Below are 19,684 nucleotides of genomic sequence, written 5' to 3' on the forward strand. Positions count from 1 at the left end.
CCAAAGAGGTCTGAGGAGGGCAAAGAGTGCTTCAGATAGCAGTATGAAACAAGGGTTACTTGAGCATAAGGGGAAAGAGAAGCATATACTGTTAAAAGTTACAGCCTTGGGCAGCCTGGCATAGTTTCTGAGCAAATAGAGTAAAACATCATTTTTTTAGAAATATTTCTCTAAGTTTTAAGAATTAAAATGACTTTGCAAGCTTCTTGAAGCTTTTAAAAGAAGTTCAGGAGTGCATTGCTTAGGAAATCTTCCACAATGCAGCAATTCATGTGGGGCATCTTAAATACTGCCATTTTGCAATGCCTCATTTCAAGGCCATAAAACTCCAATATAAGTAGACAAGCCATTGCTGTGATACATGACAAAGCTGGCATTCACAAACAATGTAATTTTGTATGCATTTAATTAAAGCACATATACGGTTTGCACATTCAGCTGAAATCAAAAGTGGTACCCACATATTCATCTGAAGCACGGCAACTGTTAATGCACAAGAAAATAGGTTGTGGTTCTGATAGCATAGTCTGTATTAGTGTAATGCAAAAGTTAATGCATAAGCTTAATGCAGCACAGTTTTAAAGATTGCTAGGATATCAAATTTGGACCACCTTCCTATCCTTTCCAAAGTGTTTTCTTATTTCATACTCCTGTAATCCTTTTAAATATGTATAAACTGTGCTCAAGTTATAAGGTAGAATGATTTTTACACGTATAAAAATATGTTGACTAGTACTTAAATGCTAGACTCCATGGCTGTCACTGCCTATTGTATATAATTTTCCTAGACACACAGCTAGCCTTAGGCTGTGAAGGTAGGAGCTCTGTGTCAGAAAGACTTTGACAAAAGATATATAGCTTTTAATTTGCCCAAGGAACAGAGGGAGCAGATTTATGACCTAAAATACAAGGCTGAGAATTGGCTGTATACTTTCAGCTAATGGGTAGAGAAATGAGGAAATTCACAATGGCTACTTCATGCATAGGCTGCCTTTTTTGCATGTTGTATAAACAGTCCAGAAAAATTTACAGGGCTGTAATTTTAAAAAAATAAATAGTAGCCCTGTGAATGTATTGTCTTCTACCTTTTCCTGAGCTTGCTGTTTCATGTAAAATTATCTCTCTAGCCTGGTTTAATTGATTACTTTGTTTGCATGTGTATCAGGCTAGATTATTAGCATTTTTTAAAGAAAGATTTATGAGGAGGTGCATTTTATTTGTTAAAGTCTATTTTTCATTAAGAGCCTTTGCAGACATTCAAGTCTCACAAAATCATGGAGCAGCAAACAGGTAAGACCAGTCCCACACACTGCATAAAACCCTGTCATCTTTATCGGAAATGAAGTCGCGCAGATTTATGTTGGTTGAGGATTTGGCCCACAGAATTGATCTTAGAATGTAAGAGAAACTCCACCGGTGTCCTCTGTTCTGAACTCCTTTGACAAAGATAGCTTTAGAAAACCATTTTGATTTTGTGGATTTATCCTTTGTCTTGACTGTCTGCAGACATAGCACTTCAAGATCAAAGGGGAAGAGATTTGAAGATTAAATGCCTTTGAACAGAAAATGTCCTGCAGCCTCATAAATTCCAGCAGAGATCACTAAATCGAGTGTGCAATCATCAGCTGATTTGTTTTAATGATGCAGAGATCGAAAGCTGCCTCAGAGGTGCTGTGAGCTCTGTACATACACTCAAAGCAATTACGAAGTTGCAATGTCAGGGATCTCGTGCAAGGGAGCTCTTTGATCACGGGTACCATCAGGCCTCCATGAGCTGGTGGGAACAGCCTCGCTGAGGCTCAGCCCGTGCCTAAAGGAGGCTGGCCTGCTCTCTGTCTTCTGCATGACTAAGGCTGACCTGACAGGGTGTCCGTTCAGTTGGTAGCTGGTAGTTGGTAGCTCAAGCTCAGTTGGTAGCTGATACAGAGCTGTTGTAATGGCAGAGGACTGCTGTAATACTAATCTCACCACTGCTCAGTTAGAGAAGGGGGGGGGCAAGGAACTGGTAGTAGGCTTGTGGCTGCAGTCAGGAGGGTCTGTGGATGCGCCGCGCTGACCTGCAGGAGCACAGACTGAAGGACTGTTTCTCATATTTCTAGTAAGGCCACGTTCCCTGCTTTTTTATTTTCAGTTGTGTAAAGATACTGAGGGATTGAGAGTCTACCTCATCTTAGAATGTTTCTAGAAGTTAATTATCCTAGCAACTAAACAATAATTTATTTATTCCTCATCAACTTCCAAAAATTGATTCCCATTATGATGTGTCCTGGTAAAGTGCCTTCTACCAAAACCATAACTGCTATCTTGAAAGGAACCGTTGGCTGTAGTAGTGATAGAGCTTTCTTTGGAAGTAGTTTGAAGAAATATCTACCGTGAGTGAACACAGAGAAACAATGAGTTACTTCATTTTTTAATTCTTCAAAGATATTGTAACATGAAAACAATATATTAGAAGAAACTCTGTTAGGATTATTCTGCTCTAATCCCTACTTATTCTTTGTTTCTCCGTGTAATATTAGTATTTGCATGCTAATTAGTGATTAGAACTGAATTTTCTAGGAAGAAATCTGTTTTTCTAACAAAACTTATTTTGGGAAGTAAACTTCCTACTAGATTGATTTTTTATAAATAAACAAACCACTTAAGCCTACACGTTAAAGGATAACTTAAAGATGTTATTTGAAAAATAAATTACTGCCTCAAGTAGCTTCTGTAGCATATTTGCAAAATGCCTGTTTCAGAATGGCTGTGGGATTACTGATTTAAGTTAAATGGCCAGAAATTATATAATTATGAATTCTATGAGAAGCCCTTGTCGCAAGATAGAAATTGAAATTGTGATATTTTTTTCATTGTTTTTGTCTGTTTGTTTTTAGCATTATCCATATGAATAAAAGAATAGATCGGGATCTACTGGGGGTGGCTGGAGGGGTTTGAACAAGACAGGTTTGGCTGCTGTTTGCAGCTCACTAGGTTCATGCAAATGTTGCATTTTCTGGGCTGCAGTAAAATTAAATATCATTTCCTACATTTAAAAGTGAGACAGCCACTGGAGCAAATAGTGACTTTGCAGTGAAATCATCTTTGGGTTTTGATGGAAAGAAGAATAAATATGAAATTTCTAGTACTTAGTACCTGGCATAATCATGCACAACTATGTAAAATTATGCCTAAGGATCTGTAGGTCAGGTTTGGTGGCACTGCCCACCTGGTGTTAATGGGAGGCACTTTACAACTCTGTAAGCCAGGTGGTTTTGAAATTACTGCAGAAATACCTCTAACTTCACCTTATCTGTAATCATGGTTTCTAAATATTGAATTCCTTTTTCAAGTGAAATTTAATGTTTTAATGGTAGACTTTATTTCTTGATATTGTCCTGATACTGTGGCAGTTTCCAAATGTTCACCTCATGCATCAGGTCCCATGATGGCAGGTTCCTGTGCATAGAGGATAAAGAAGTTTGTTGCTCTTGCAAACGTTTTATAGACTAGTTCTATGCTCTGAATGTCATATGTTGGATGATTGTAATGAAATATAACTTTGTGCATCTATAAAAAAAAAAAAGCTCTTATTCTTGCTTTTGGATTGTTGTGCATTTGGAACTGTCTCGCTGATACAGATTTCATGAGCAGGCACTAAAGTGTTCAGGGCCCAAAGAAACATTTTCTGGACTTCTATGAAAATTTGTAGTTGATGCTATTCTCAGTAGATAGATAAATGTCTATAGCAATCAGTGATTTAAAAAAGCAAGAAATCTCCTGTAGGTTGGTAGAAACTTGATGTTACAATTAATCAGAAAGAGGAAATCTTTCAGATGGAACAGAATGAAAAAACTATGTATCGAGATGACCTCAGCAACAGAAATGGGTGAAGAAATTTCAGGTATCCTCTCAGGCTCTAATGATAAGCATGCATAAAGTAAGCTCTAATTCAGGTAGAGGTTAAGCACTATGTAATCCTCATATCCCACTCCTGCAAGCCTGTGTGGATCTATTAACCCTGCGTGCTGGTGTCCAGCTTCATTAATGGCCTTTTCTGTTTGTTTGCTTGCCATCTGCATGTATTCTGTAAATTCTGCTCTCACTTTGGCTGTGGACAGGAGGCCAACCTCTTGCCAACCAGTACCTTAGATTTAAAGAGACTGACACTTGACAGATGAGAGCCAGGGTGGCTTTCAGCACCCATGGGGAGCAGCTTGTCAGCAGCAACTCATACACGGGGTGCCGGGCTGCAGCCTGCTGCAACCTCCATGTCTCCAGCCAGTTGCAGCACACACAGACTTCTCCGTGGCTACCCGAGGGGCTTCTGGGCATCACTGCCCGCAAGCCTGAAAGGAGCTGGCTGTGGGCAGTGACGTCCCAGTGGTCCCCCCACAAGCCCTGCTCAAGTTGCCACCAGAGAGGACGACTCCCCAGCAAGTGTCACTTGCTGTTCCCAATCTGTGGCTGTCTAGTTTTTCCGCTCCTTCATGACCCGCAAGGTCTGGGATAAAAGAAAGCAGAGTGAGCTAGCGAAAAAGCATAGAACAGACTCTGAGAGGGGTTCCTTTAGGGTAAAAATTGGTCTTACTGCAACTCAGCTCTCAAGCTAACATCACTATAGATGTGAGAGATATATTTGTATGTTTTTCCTCTCCTTCAGAGAACAGAAAACTTTTCTAGGATTTATTTAAGAACAATAGAAAATCCTTAGGAAAAATGAATGGACGTTTTCTCTCCCAGTGCTCACAATTTGCATGGAATTGGCAGCTTCTAAATACAAAATTCTCTCTCTCCTCCTAATCCCCCCCCTCCCCCCCCCCCCCATATCAGGAGGGTAGAAGGGAATAAAGATTTGCTTACTCTTATTTTTGTATACATATCCTTCCCATTCACGAAAGGCTCACATGGCCCCTTTGTGCCATTATATCTAGAAGCAAGAAGACATTTTTAATAGCACTGTCGCTTTTCAACCAATCCGGTGGCAGATACAAGTGAATAATATAAATTCTCTAGCCATTCCTTGGCATTTATTTCAATGTAAGTGTATTTTTTTTCAAGTAGAAAGCCCAATAGTAATTTATCAAGAGACAAATCATTTTTTCTTGGCAGTGGAGTCTGCAAAATCCCCATTTTTAAAGTACTAAATCTCCATCCTTTGACAGGAGTAAGAAAGCATTAAAAGCTTTGATTTAGCTGGATCATACAAAATAGTTTCTCATAATTATCCTTTTGGATGATATATGCTTGTCTTTTTTCCCCTTCTTATTAAACCTGAGGTCTCCATTTTTCATCCAGCTGTATTACTAAATTAAATTGCCTTTTGTTGTATTCAAGTTAAGCACTTTGCCAAAAGCTTTCCTTGTTCGGGGAAATAACATTTACCCAACGTGCTCCCTGTTTTACTGTTTAAATTTACTGTTTGCAATTGTTTGGTTTGCTAAGCAATTTGAGGTTATTGTTTGTTTTAATAGGAATAATGAATCAGTGTAATTTAGTGTTGTATCTTAGAGTACAGTATCTGGGGGAAAAAAAAAAAAAAGAAAAAAACACAAAAAACAGCCACAGCCTGTTAGGAATTCTGAATTGAAATATAGATTGCAAAACTTACAGAAAGCTGCTTGCATGTCCAGCTTTATGAACTTTCTCGTTTTATTGCTGCATGAAAAGGCAGACTAGTTGGCTATGAGAGGATTTTGTAGGGAATCGAGCCATGCCTATTGACAAAATAATAGAGAACAGGTCAACATGCTATGTTTCTTGGAAAGTTTGCATCTGCATGTTAGAAAATTGCTGCAGAAGCCAGAGGCAGCTTCAGACAGTTTTAATCCTGTTTTTGAAAGGAGAAGGCTAGTATTTCAGTGGACTGAATTATATCAAAATCTATATCAAAATTTATCCGGGAACCACCCATGATCAGCATAGCAAAATAAATTGCTGGTTTAAGGACTTACAAGATGCTGTTCGAGATCTCATATGGGACAATTAATTCAGAGGCCACTGTTTTTCATGCAGTTCTTTCTGGAAACTTTGCCTGGCTGAATGCTCGAAGAGCACAGCGCAAGTGAAGCGGCCTCCCTGACTGCTGCCTGCTTCTTGCTCTGGGGTGTTTCAGATCAAGCCCTGGGTTTGCCACTGGGCATGTCACTGCGTCCCTTTGCTCAGCTGCAATGAACATCACTGCATTGGAACTGGTCTTTCCTGGGCTTTACCAGAATCACAGAATGACTAAGCTTGGAAAAAACCTTCAAGATCATCTGGTCCAACCATTCCCCTACCACCAATGTCACCCACTAAACCATCTCCCGAAGCACCACCTCCAACCTTTCCTTAAACACCCCCAGGGACGGTGACTCCACCACCTCCCTGGGCAACCTCTCCCAATGCCTGACTGCTCTTTCTGAGAAGAAATGTCTCCTCATTTCCAACCTGAACCTCCCCTGGTGCAACTTGAGGCCATTCCCTCCAGTCCTATCACTAGTTATCTGCGAGAAGAGGCTGACCCCCAGCTCCCCACACCTTCCTTTCAGGTAGTTGCAGAGAGCAATGAGGTCTCCCCTGAGCCTCCTCTTCTCCAGACCAAACACCCCCAGTTCCCTCAGCCGCTCCTCACAGGACTTGTGCTCCAGGCCCTTCTCTGAACACACTGCATGGCCTTGTTTTCTTTCTTGTAGTAAGGGGCGCATAGTACTCAAGGTCTGGCCACACCAGAGCAGAGTACAGGGGTACGATCACCTCTGTGGTCCTACAGGCTACACTGTTCCTGATTCAAAAGGGGCTTCTTTTTTTTTTTTCTTTTTTTGATATCAGGAGGACTTTACTGCCAGATTATGGTCTGTGAAGAAACACACTGTTCTCTGTAACACTGGCTGCATAGCTGATAACAATATGAATTGTGGGACAACTGTTAAATGTGGAATTGAAGTTAGCAATGCAGGTTGGTGCAGCTTTCTGAGAAATAGATCATGTCAGACTCGTGATGAGCTTTTCAAGAAATTATAAATGTCACTGATGTAAGTTCTATCTATGGGTTTGATTTTGGTGATGCAGTAATAGCATTGATAAAAGGCTTTCCATCATTTATCAGCAGTCCTGGCTATCAGGGGAGGTCCCAGTCAACTGGCGGCTAGCAAATGTGATGCCCATCTACAGGAAGGGCCGGAGGGTAGACCTGGGAAACTATAGGCCTGTTAGTTTGACCTCAGTGCCAGGAAAGCTCATGGAGCAGATTATCTTGAGTGTCATCACGCGGCACGTGCAGGGCAACCGGGTGATCAGGCCCAGTCAGCTTGGGTTTGTGAAAGGCAGGTCGTGCTTGACAAATCTGATCTCCTTCTATGACAAAGTGACGCGCTTAGAGGATGAGGGAAAGGCTGTGGATGTGGTCTATCTTGACTTCAGTAAGGTTTTTGACACCGTTTCCCACAATATTCTCCTCCAGAAACTGGCTGCTCGTGGCTTGGACTGGCATACGCTTCGTTGGGTTAAAAACTGGCTGGATGGCCGGGCCCAAAGTGTTGTGGTGAATGGAGTCAAATCCAGGTGGAGGCCAGTCACTAGTGGCATCCCCCAGGGCTCAGTACTGGGGCCAGTCCTCTTTAATATCTTTATCGATGATCTGGATGAGGGGATCGAGTGCACCCTCAGTAAGCTTGCAGACGACACCAAGTTAGGTGCGTGTGTCGATCTGCTCGAGGGTAGGAAGGCTCTGCAGGAGGATCTGGATAGGCTGGACCGATGGGCTGAGGTCAACTGCATGAGGTTCAACAAGGCCAAGTGCCGGGTCCTGCACCTGGGGCGCAACAACCCCAAGCAGCGCTACAGGCTGGGAGATGAGTGGCTGGAAAGCTGCCTGGTAGAGAAGGACCTGGGAGTATTGGTTGATAGTCGGCTGAATATGAGCCAGCAGTGTGCTCAGGTGGCCAAGAAGGCCAACAGCATCCTGGCTTGTATAAGAAGCAGTGTGGCCAGCAGGGCTAGGGAAGTGATTGTCCCCTTGTACTCGGCTCTGGTGAGGCCACACGTTGAGCACTGTGTTCAGTTTTGGGCCCCTCGCTACAGGAAGGACATGGAGGTGCTCGAGAGAGTCCAGAGAAGGGCAATGAAGCTGGTGAGGGGTCTGGAGAACAAGTCTTACGAGGAGCGGCTGAGGGAGCTGTGGTTGTTCAGCCTGGAGAAGAGGAGGCTCAGGGGAGACCTTATCGCTCTCTACAGGTACCTTAAAGGAGGCTGTAGCGAGGTTGGGGTTGGTCTATTCTCCCACGTGCCTGGTGACAGGACGAGGGGGAATGGGCTAAAGTTGTGCCAGGGGAGGTTTAAGTTGGATATTAGGAAGGACTTCTTTACTGAAAGTGTTGTTAGGCATTGGAATGGGCTGCCCAGGGGGGTGGTTGAGTCACCATCCCTGGAGGTCTTTAAAAGATTTTTAGATGTAGAGCTTAGTGATATGGTTTAGTGGAGGACTTGTTAGTGTTAGGTCAGAGGTTGGACTGGGTGATCTTGGAGGTCTCTTCCAACCTAGATGATTCTGTAATTCTGTAAAAGATCAATATAACACACTAGTGGTCTAGTGTTACAGAGAGCTTATGTATGCCTTGAACTTCACAAGGCTTTCCTGGCACGGAAGGGCAAGGGAAGACAAGAATTGACTTCCTATAGAGAGATTAGAGCAGGGCAAAGAAAAGCATCAGAGATCTGGAAAAGGATTTCCAGGAATGCCAAAAGACTGGGATGTGTGAATGTGGAGTGTGTTTTGGCTTGCTGCACAGGCAGTTATGGGCATGTAGGCCTCTGCCTGCCTTGAAATCTATGAATGTGTAATTTCCAAGATAGCTTGGGAAATTCCTCCTAAAAGGCTCTCCTTTCCCCTTGTATCTTTCACAACGAATTGGAGAGGCAGTCCTGTAGAAAGAAGCTTCTTCTTCTCAGTCATATACTCCTATTTTTTTCCATGTTTTCATCCAACCCCTGCTGCTGTAACAGATGCCAATCTGACTTCTTGTATTGATAGTTTCAGGCACAGCATTAATTTGTTGCCAATTTGAGCTACTTTTTTTGTTGTTGCTGCTGTTTTTCTTTTTTTATTTTTAATTAATAGTCTATGGTATTTTTGTTTTTAATCTTTTTCCTTCCTTGTAATGCAATATAAGCTTTTGTAATAAAACATTGTAGTAAACATTCAGCCTGTTGTGTAGGTTAGGCATTAGGCTTTGCGCATGCTTCTGGAACACTTGTGATGTTACTGTTAGTGATTTGCCAGTCCCAGAAAGTTGTGTGGAGCTTCGCTTAGGCAGCTAAGTATCTCATTGTAGGGTACTTCTCTAAGGCTTATAAGGAAGGCCTGGACCTATTAAACTTGGTTGCAAATCCAAATAAATAATCAAAAAATTTAGCATGACATTTTATGTTTGGGGTAGTTTGAAGTCATAAACTATTCTTTTTGATAGGTATTTCAGTTTTTGCATTTCATTTAGGTTATAATGCTGATAATCAGAAAAGCGAGGACTGAGTTAGTCTTTGAAAAAGTCAAAAAGTCAATCCTAGAATGGCTATCAAAATTGTATAGATATTGATGTGATAAGGGTACACACATTGTCACATGCTAGTGAATGCTAAAATTTATCTCAGATTCTATGAGTTTTATTAGTATCTTTTTCTTCTGCTAAAGTATTGGCATATATAAACCATGCAAGGTCTGTCATAAATTAGAATTTTTCTGGTTTTCTGAAAAAAACAAACAACAACAACAAAAACCAGCTCAAACGTTGCTGAAATTGAATTGTCTGCACTGCTCTAGACATTTGCTCCTGCGCTAATCATTTCCTTGTATGAGATTAATTGAATATTAATAAACTAATAATGAATGCCAGATCTACAGAACTGTCAAGCTTTCTTTTTGGATTAACAGCACTTCTCATTGAATTATCCGTGAATCTACCGTATGGTCCAAAGCTGGTTATTAGTTTTTGAGTATTCTGAATTATCAGCAAAAAGGCAAACATGAAAGTAGTAGTTTTTCTTATTGAAGTATGTTTTCCTTATTAAAGTATGCTGCACGAACATTTGCCAGGTTTCCAGACTCTTAAAATAAAATCTTAAACTCCAATCTTAATTTTGAAAGCACCACTTGATATTTTATGTGGATTTTGGCTGAAAATTGCATCAGTCTTTCAGATAGAAAACTCTGTTACCAAAATGTGTACAGGGTTCTCTTGCTGCAGAGCTCTTGTGTGATTCTGCTAATTATCCAGTCTACCACACACTTTGGATTTTGTCATGTTATTAGATACATTTAATTATTAATCATAAAAAGAGGGGAAAAAAAACCTACCAGCATGGGAGTTGAAAAGCTCCACCAGAGTTTTTTGCCATGCTTTACAAGTTGTCATTTGGGCAATAAGAAGTTAGGTAAGAGCACAGGAGTATGAGAACATTTGTCCGTCGCAGGCATTGGCACCCTGAAGTTCTCAGCATGCCAACGTGTAGTCAGCCATGTGGCAAAATTGTTTGGAAAGGATAAGCTGTTACTTTGTGTCGCTAAGAAGACATGATAGCAATCAGAAGGCATGTTGTAGACAAATAGGTGTGTTGGGATGGTGATGAGGAAACACTTCTGTTACACTTGCTGCAGGCGATGCAGGCTCTTCCATAATGAAGTATCTGCTAGTATCAGCCTTTGGACCTTAGGGCTTTTTGTCACGGTTACAGAGATGCTTGTTTAGCCTTGAGCTCACCTGGAGACTTGTCTGCTCCACAGGGTTTGCCCATCCAAACAAACTTTAGAGCTCTCTAAAAAGGGGGAGACAGGACAAGCTGAGGAACCAAATGATTCCAGTAGTGAAAAGCACATTGCTGTATATAAATTTTCATTTCGATATCTCAAGACTTGGAGGCTTGGTGGGTCTGTATCCTGCAGTTGGACTTTAATCTTGTTTGGAGGGTCTAGAAGGAGATACTTGTGCGCCTGACAGAGAGCATCACACTCGCTCTTCATCTCAGGATGCAGCTTTGTGAGGTTTGTGTAAAGATGCTGTGAGGAGAGATGAAAAATTCACCCTGGCAGCCAGATCAGCTAAGTCCACTCTAGCAATCAATAGGCAGACAGCCAGATGACTTTCAGTCTGCTGCTCCTAATTTGTCATTAATGTGTTAATGAGGCTCTGATAGCCTCAGGTTATTGATAACTGGTGTCCTGGGACTTGTTTCAGATATCTTCTGATCATCCAGATGATTTGTTGCCTATCTGACTCAATTCCTGAAAGGAACGGAAGGCACTGCCCTCCCAAAAGGAAAGGTGACTGTGTAATCATGTATCAGCAGAAGATATCGGCAGGCCCTCAGAAGTCATTGGCATTAGCTTCTGCCTTCGCTATGGATGATTGTTAGGTACCTTTCCGAAGTAGGTAACAGTCATGACATGGTTAGGGTGGCATTTTGTGCATTCCCAGCACTTGGCTCTTAAGATCTATGACGACACCTTGTTAAGTCTCTGAAAGCTATTTTACACATGTAAGTCAAGTCATGTTTGGCACTGATTATGGTCTCCTTTTTGCAGACCCATTGGCCTGAAAACACCTGCTATATCAGGATTTAAGAATTTTCAGGACTTAACTCCATATTTGGATGGTAGCATTATGATAGGACAGTAATAATACAAAAGGTGGATTTACATGCTAGTGATGTTATTTGTTTGAGTAAGGCTAACAATCTCATTTTATTGAGGTACTTAAAATTTTGGAGTATCCTCTGAGCCTGAAAAAACATCCAAGTGTTTGTCACAGCTTAAACTTTCAGTATATTTATTGTTTAAAAAACAAAACTCATCTTCTCCTTAATTATTACTTATCTTAATGAATTTCTATTAAAAACAAACAGAAAACTCCAAATAAGAACCCTTCAGAGTCTGCTAAATGAACCTCTACAATTTTAATAAAATTTAGATTACACATCATGCTTGTGGAGAATAGAATAGTTGTGGAATAAATGAGAATGCCAGAAGATTGAGGGCTGTCACTCTTACGTTTTTCATGAGATTATGCATATCTTGGATATATAGGGAGTATGTAAATTGACTCAGATTCAGACTGCTTTAAGTACAGATAAGATCTGACCAAAAAACAATAATAACTCACTAGAACTACAAGGCAATTCAGATATTTATTGGCATGAAAGCAATTTCTGACTTCCTTTGTATCCTGTAGATAAAAGTTGAGGGCTTCATTCATTGCCTGCTGGGATTTAAAGAGAAGCCACAATTTTTCCCTTATTCACTGTCCCTATAATTTAAACAGAAAAATCATTATGCATTATCATTACTTGGCAGTCTTTTATCTAATTATTTAGTCCAGTCCTCTTCCATAACTGAGAAAGCTATACTTATAACAAACAGGTCAAGTCATAACTGCAAGAAGCATTAATAAAGTAGTTACTCATTCTGGCTCTTCTCTGTGCTGCTAGAGAGCCAAGCCTGGGTTGCGAGGACCACTTCTGAAGATACTTCCCTGCTGTAGAGAACCAGCAGGTCACCTCAGCTCCACTCCCTGGAAGACAGCAGGGAGGAGAATCCCGGGATGGCAGACAAATAAATTAATGCGATACAGGGGGGAAGATACCATTTCACCGCAGGTTACACCAGTAGCTGTGCGTTCTGAAGATTGTTTTATTAATGAAGTATCATATAAATACAGATAAATGTGATTGAATCATAGAATCATTAAGGTTGGAAATGACCTTCAGGATCATCTGGTCCAACCATCACCCTACTGCCAATGTCACCCGCTAAACCATGTCCCCAAGCACCACATCCAACCTTTCCTTAAACACCCCCAGGGACAGTGACGCCACCACCTCCCCGGGCAACCCTTTCCAATGCCTAACCACTCTTCCCGAGAAGAATTTTTTCCTGATTCCCAACCTGAACCTCCCCTGACATAACTTGAGGCCATTCCATCTTGTCCTAAAATGCTGTTTATTAACACAGTTTTTAGGAAATGTCATATAGATTACAATAATATTATCACTACCTGATAGCCAACCAAAAGGAAAACAAATTCAACATGCCTTGACCATTGTTTTTATTCCCACAATGAAATATATATATATATATATACATGTATGCGTACCCTGAAGGAGATCAGAGGACATTTTCATACTCAGAGGCTCACACAAAAACTAATGTGATTTTGAACATGCAATTATACTTGAATTTTCTAGTAATAGAAAATAGCATGTTTTATTTTCATTATGGTGCTTTTGGGGATTTGTTGTGCGTCTATGAAGGAGCTTCTCTTCCCTTTTTTGTTATTGGCTAGGCATGTGACGGATGGTAGCTAATGCTGTTCTCTCCTCTCTGGTTGTGTTTTCGTCTGGAGCAGAAAAAGGTTTAGGTTTGTCTCTGTGGTGTCATTGCCTCTGTCCTAGACTAGAGATTGGTGCAGAAATTGTTCCCCCACTACTGTTAGTACTGCAAGGTACATACAGCAGAATCCTCTACTTGACTTTCTCCTCCCATAAATTTTACATTATCTTTGATCTTTTACATTACTGCAGAAATATAGGTACAGCCACTCAATGAGGCAGCGACTTCAGCTATCTGGCAAAGTGCTGCTCATTGGTAGAGAGCATGGATTAGGTCCATCTATTTCAAGGTAAAATTCAGCTATCAAAGAACAGTTTTGCTATCTCTCTGTAAAGTGAATTTCTACTTTATTATTTCTCAACAGACGGTAGCTGGAATCAGTGGCTGTTACCGTCCCTTTTCTGGGTCACTTTGTTTGGGCATCGTTAGCTAGGAACAAGAAGAGACTACGAGCATAATACATACAACTAATATGTTTAAAGTAATAACTTAGTGGCTATCACACGCAGAAGACAGCTAGGACTTAACAAGCAAAATTCCAGCACGCTCGCTGGCCCTGATGTGGTGCCCTGGGAGTACATGCCCTCCCAGGCGGCATCCATTACGAGAGGAAGGCTGAGCCTCCTGGGACGAACCTTCAGCATGACTGAGTTGCTTTCTGTCTCCAGGTCCATCAAAATGGTAACGCTGACGTGACCTGATTACCCAACCGTTTTCTTGGTTTTCCTGGTTTTCTTCCTTCAGGAGTTTGTACCTTTTCATACTGGTATTATTACTTTCAAATCCTTGAGCTACTAATGATCCCTGGTCTCCCCAGTCCTAACTCTGCTTGTAATTTTACCTTTCTACAAGCTTTCATGAATCCCTTTCTCACAACTTTATTAGAAATCTGAGCCAATGTTGTGTAGCTTGACTGCATTAGAGCTGAGCCTTGAATCCCTGACACTCAGGCAGCAAAACCTCAGTGGGGAAAGTTATATAGCAAGTGATATAGAGAGAGCTAAATGGTCCAGAATGCCATATACTAAGATTCCTAATTAGAAAGAGAAGTATTTACTTGTCATAATATAGCACATCTTCAGAATATCTCAGTTTTCTGCTAGGAAAACTTTACTGCAGGATCTTATTTCTCATTGGGATTTGCATTTCTAGTTAACAAAACCTTCCTTTGCATTTATACATCAAACTTGACCATTCACTTTTTTCTTTTTTTTTTTTCCCTTTTATCTTTGTCAAGGCAATAGACTGTTCCGTTATCTCCCTTCATAACTGTAGACCATGATGAGCAAAGCTCAGCAGCAGCTATGGTACAACCATTTGAAACCACAAATGATTCCAGGAGACTGCCAAGTGTTAGCACTCTTCTGAATCAAGCCTGTTAATTTCTGCTTATTCTGAAGCATTGTAGTTCTGGTACTAAATACCCTTCTGGAACATGCATTTATTTGTCTTCCCAAGCAGGATGAGAGAAGCATATGTTAAACTCAACAGATCTACCAGCATTCTACTAAATGAAAGAGTGGCCTGCCACATAAAGGTTGGGCCTGCTCATCTTAAAAGTCAAAAAAAAACACCACCAACAAATTGAGGTACTTTACATCTACAGTTCTGTATTGAAATTAAACTGGCAACAAATCTATACCCAATTTGTTGTAAATCCAGTCGTGTTCTAAATCCAGTCTAAGGCTGTTTTGATAAAGTCCTGGTGAAGTTGAATGGGGCCTAACCCGAACAGCTTTATGAAACTGCACTGCAGTGCAGATGTGTAAAAGATGATAGATGTCAGTCCCAGAGTTCTAGATAATAATTTCTGTCTCTCCCTGTTGTTCAAATATGGTTTCCTGTGTAAGAGCTATCTAAAGTGTAAATTGAAAATATGCATGCAGAGGATTCAAATTATGAGGATTCAAGATAGCTTAAAATAATTTTGAGTGATTTTCTCTTCTGGTTTAACAGATATCTGTAACTACAATATACCTATATACACCTCATTTTTATTTATATATGTTGTAAAGCTTTATTTTAAGAGCACCCCACTTTACTTTCTAATGTGAATAAGGTTCCAAATTCATTTTGTAGCAAAAATACATTTGTTCAAGTTGTCTTCTGTGCCTTTATTGCCACTGAAGACTTGATCCATGAAGGTGGGAGTCTTTTTTCTCTGATTTAATGGTACCTAGTACAAGGGGATGACAAATAAGTAATGACCCCCAAGTAACACAAAGTCACAGTGGCCTTGGGATTTTGTGCATCCCATAAAAGTCTGTTCACAGCAATGTGTTCCAAGATTTGGATAGATACCTCTTTGACAGCTACACGATACAGTAAAATGGAGAATGTGTATTTGGCCAGTAGAACTTTCTCCAGATTATATATCTCAGCAGTCGATGTTGCAAGAGCTATGTAAAGGTAATTGATAGTGTAAGACCTTAACAAAATTCATCCTGTTGGGCTTTTTACAAAAGTCTGAGGAATCTGGCTGCTGTGCAGTTCAGCTAGTTCTATACCATACTGTCACTCTTCTTGCCTCCAGAAACGGCAAGCTGAAAGAAAGGTAGATCACCCATTCAGCCCACTGAACAGCAGAAAAATTGCAATGTGAATTTTGCCCCTTCAGTAGATCTGTCTCACTTCTGAAACTAATTTATTGTTGTTTTTTTCCTATATTTTTCAATAATTAAACAAAAGGGAAGAATGTTCAGAATGCTCCATGCTTTGTCAAATTAAAACTAGTAAGCAAGTAAGCAATCAATGTAGTGTGTGCATCTAGAAATGATACAGAGTATGCTTTTTTTTTTAACAGTTCTATGCTATTTACAAGAAGTAGAACCCAGAATGAGTTATGGAAGTCATTCCCTCTTGTATAGAAGTGAATTTTATCACATCTCTCACCAACTTTATGTCTTCTACTTTATCACTAGAGTTTCTGCTGGCGTATAGCCACTGTCCCATTTTAATAAAAGAAAGGAAAGAGGGCCTAATCTAGAAAACGCTTTAAGCCCATTTTTAATTTTAAGGCTGCTGAAGAATTGATGACATTGGTGGAGATGTTCCTGCCCACACAATTTGCTATGCATGTGTTTAAAGGCTCAGTTTGATTTGTCTCAAAGGGCTGTTGAAGTGCTGTGCATTTCAAGTAACACTATTCTTTCTCAGGGAATTCACAAACTTTGGGTAAAATACAGTGTGTGGGTTTTTTTTGTGTGTGTGATTTGGATTTGATATGTCTAGAAATGCTATTTATCCACGTTTGGAGGTAGTTCTGCAACTGAGAATATTGTTACGTGTCTTGTTGCAAAAATCATGCTAATATGTAAAAAGTGGTGGAAGCAAAACACGATCTGTTTGATACTTCACAAGTTTTGATAGAAACACTGAATAAGGTGTGTGGTCTGAAGCACAGCAACTCTTCCTTGAAAATCAGAATGATGACAATGTTCTCTTTCACTTTTCTGGTTTTGTAAATCAACGTTTGGGAGTGTAAGCTGTTTTCTCTGCTTTTAACAGTAGTGCTTTCATGTGAAAATGAACACATAAGAACATGCCCAGGATTTCTAATTTCTAGCAGCTTCTAGGTTATATATATATATATATATATATAATTATTATTCCTTTTTGTCTTGCTATATGCACCATAGTTCAGGTGGACTGTGAGAAAATCCCAGACTAAGCCTTCCTTTTACTCTTTTTTATATACTCCATCTATTGTATTTTGTATGTCAAATAATTTCGCATCCTGATTTGCAGTAGCATTCATGCATGAATAATACTTGGATTTATCATTTTTTGGGGAGGGACTCATTTGTGAGTCCACAAAAATTCATTGTAACAAAACATAATACATTTTTGATACCTTTGGATGCAAAAAACATAGCTACCGAAGTCTCAGAAATACTGACCTGATCTAGCTGCCCCCACTCCACACACCCCCCCCCCCCCCACACACACACACTCCCAGTATTCTGCTACAAAAAATGTGGATTTCCATTTAGCCTTTGGAGCATTAGGATGCTTTTCTTAAAGGGACATGAAAATGTTCAAGAAATGAAACAAATTTAATGTGACATAATTATTCTGAATTAAATTATGATTAAATCTGGTCAATATTACAGTTCACAATTTTGTGAAATAATGATTTTGTAACTGCTGTCCTATTTTAAAGATAAGTGAATTGCTTTGTAAAATAGAGTATATATTTTAATTCTTTATTGACATTGCTAGAACTCTGAATTCCTTTTAGAACATACGATTCAGTGTTGTAAAATGTGATCATTCCGTATATGTATTGAATTTCATGGTAATTTACATCCACTGAGAATAGTGCTGAACTAATATGATGAACATAATATTCTTTTTTCCCAATACAAGTTGTCAGATTGATTTTTTTTTTTTATCTTAAAGACTAAATAATTATTTGTAACTAGTTTAAATTGATTGTGAGTACTAGATAATCAAAAGTTGAGGACTTTAACGAATGCCTTTCATCTTGCACTCCTTTTCTCTCAATATTCTAAAGAATTAACTTAGTTCAGGAAGCTTTGCAACCATAATTTCTTTAAGGAAAACCCTTGAGTAGACTATGCAGCTATTGTTTAAATATTCACACTGGAAAACAAATTCTAAGAATAATGGTTTTGATGGAAAAGAAAGCTAAAGGCTTGTGGATATGATGAAGACAGATTTAAGTTTGACTTGATATTTTCATGCTTCTTTACGATATTGAAATCAGATTCATTTGGCTCTTTGTCATTTGAAAAGCTAAATCTTTCCCCTTATACAGATCTAAAAGGGTTGTGGAGCATTGGAACCCTCTGCCCAGGGAAGTGGTTGAGTCACCATCCCTGGAGATATTCGAAAGACGTGTAGATGTCTTGCTTAGGGACATACTTTAGTGGTAGACTTGGCAGTGCTAGGTTGGACTTAATGATCTTGGAGGTCTTTTCCAACCTAAATGATTCTATGATTCTACAATGGCTTTACATTTGCAGCAGTTTTCTTACAAATTTTCTCAAAATATATGCAAAAACATATGAAGTTGTCTAAAGAGCAATGATTATGATCAGCATCATCATAGGTTTCCAACCAAGGGGCTGCTGAAGCGCAACTATTGCTGCTCACCATTCAGAGTATGAATAAATGCTAGGTCATTTTTTGTTTTAGTTTTTGTTTTATTATGGTTGGTTGGATTTTTCTACTTGGTCTGCAAATAGAAAAAACATGACAGGTACAATCCTTGGCACCTGGCTGGGAGGCAATGAGCTTTATAAGGAAGGTTTAATCATCAGAGCTACTGCCTTAAAATGGACAGTTCTACTTAGCCTGTGAAGCATGGAAGAAATTTCTCTGGGTGAAATCCCATCTTAATGCAGGCAAGACCAGCTTTCTAACACTGTGTCAGTGCTCTCCTCTGACACTAGTGAAAAGGGAATATAAACCCAAAATGCCCCGGGGGGGGATGGGGGGGGAGGAGGGAGGGCAAGCAACAAAGAAATACATGACCTTCATCGTTGCCTTGTCCTTTCTTATGCCCCTGCCTATCACCTCATGTGTCTTGTGGTACAAAAAGGTACAGAGGTCAAAAAGATTGAAGGAAAAAAGGTGGATGGATAATTTGTTTAATGTAAAAACAGATGAGGCAAAGCAACATGCATAGTTGTTTGTGAACGCCATCCTCTTGGCATGGAATTGCTGTCCGATCACTTGTTGTAAATGGGGGGGGGGGGGGGGGGGGGACACAAACACTTGCAGCTTATTTCAGAGGCAAGCTGGGCATTCTTGTTGTTGGGAAACCTTCATGAGGCAGGATGCCTTTCTGGAAGTAAAGTTTCCTCAGCAGAACTGAAATTAATAAATTAAACTAAAACTAAAAGGATAGAAGCAGATTTTTTTCCATGCTGGGGAGGGGTGCGTGCGCACGGTTTACAACCGTGTCGCAATTTAAGCTCGAACAGGCGCGCAGGCCTAGCTTGAGCACCCACAAGCAGAGCCACCATTTTACATATCACCCAGAGGAAGAGGAGGTGCCTCCTGCCTTGCTCTGGCCCTGTCAGTCACGGGCAGGAATTCAGGTTGCCACTTGGCACACTCTGTCACCTCAGGGCCTGGCAGCTCTGGGCCTGTGCTGGCTGCTCCACCCCAAGGCTCGACCCCTCCGCCTGCTCTTCTGGGGCTGGGCAGGCTGCTTGTGCTCAGGGTTCTCCTCAGCTCTCACAGGCCAAAGGTGGCCGCTGTCTTCAGGGTGGCCTCAAGTACGGCCAGGAGCAGGCAGCTCCGGCCTGCCTGGCCCCAGCAGCAGGGCATGTCAGAGCAGCCTGTGGCCAGGGAAAGGTTGGACTGTCACAGGGGGAG

General features: G+C 40.5%; 1 long non-coding RNA gene across 1 annotated transcript in view; it reads left to right on the top strand.

Annotated features, from left to right (window-relative positions):
* The window catches only part of LOC308178463, a 34,697-nt gene extending 21,705 nt beyond the window's left edge, over nt 1-12,992 (top strand). Inside the window, exons 2-3 of the long non-coding RNA XR_013939783.1 lie at nt 11,187-11,377; nt 12,436-12,992. This is a non-coding gene — a long non-coding RNA (uncharacterized lncRNA). The remainder of the gene's footprint in view (nt 1-11,186; nt 11,378-12,435) is intronic.
* Nucleotides 12,993-19,684: the final 6,692 nt, after the last annotated feature.

This window comes from Anser brachyrhynchus (assembly GCF_964034855.1).
Source record: "Anser brachyrhynchus genome assembly, chromosome: 15".
Lineage (NCBI taxonomy): Eukaryota > Metazoa > Chordata > Aves > Anseriformes > Anatidae > Anser > Anser brachyrhynchus.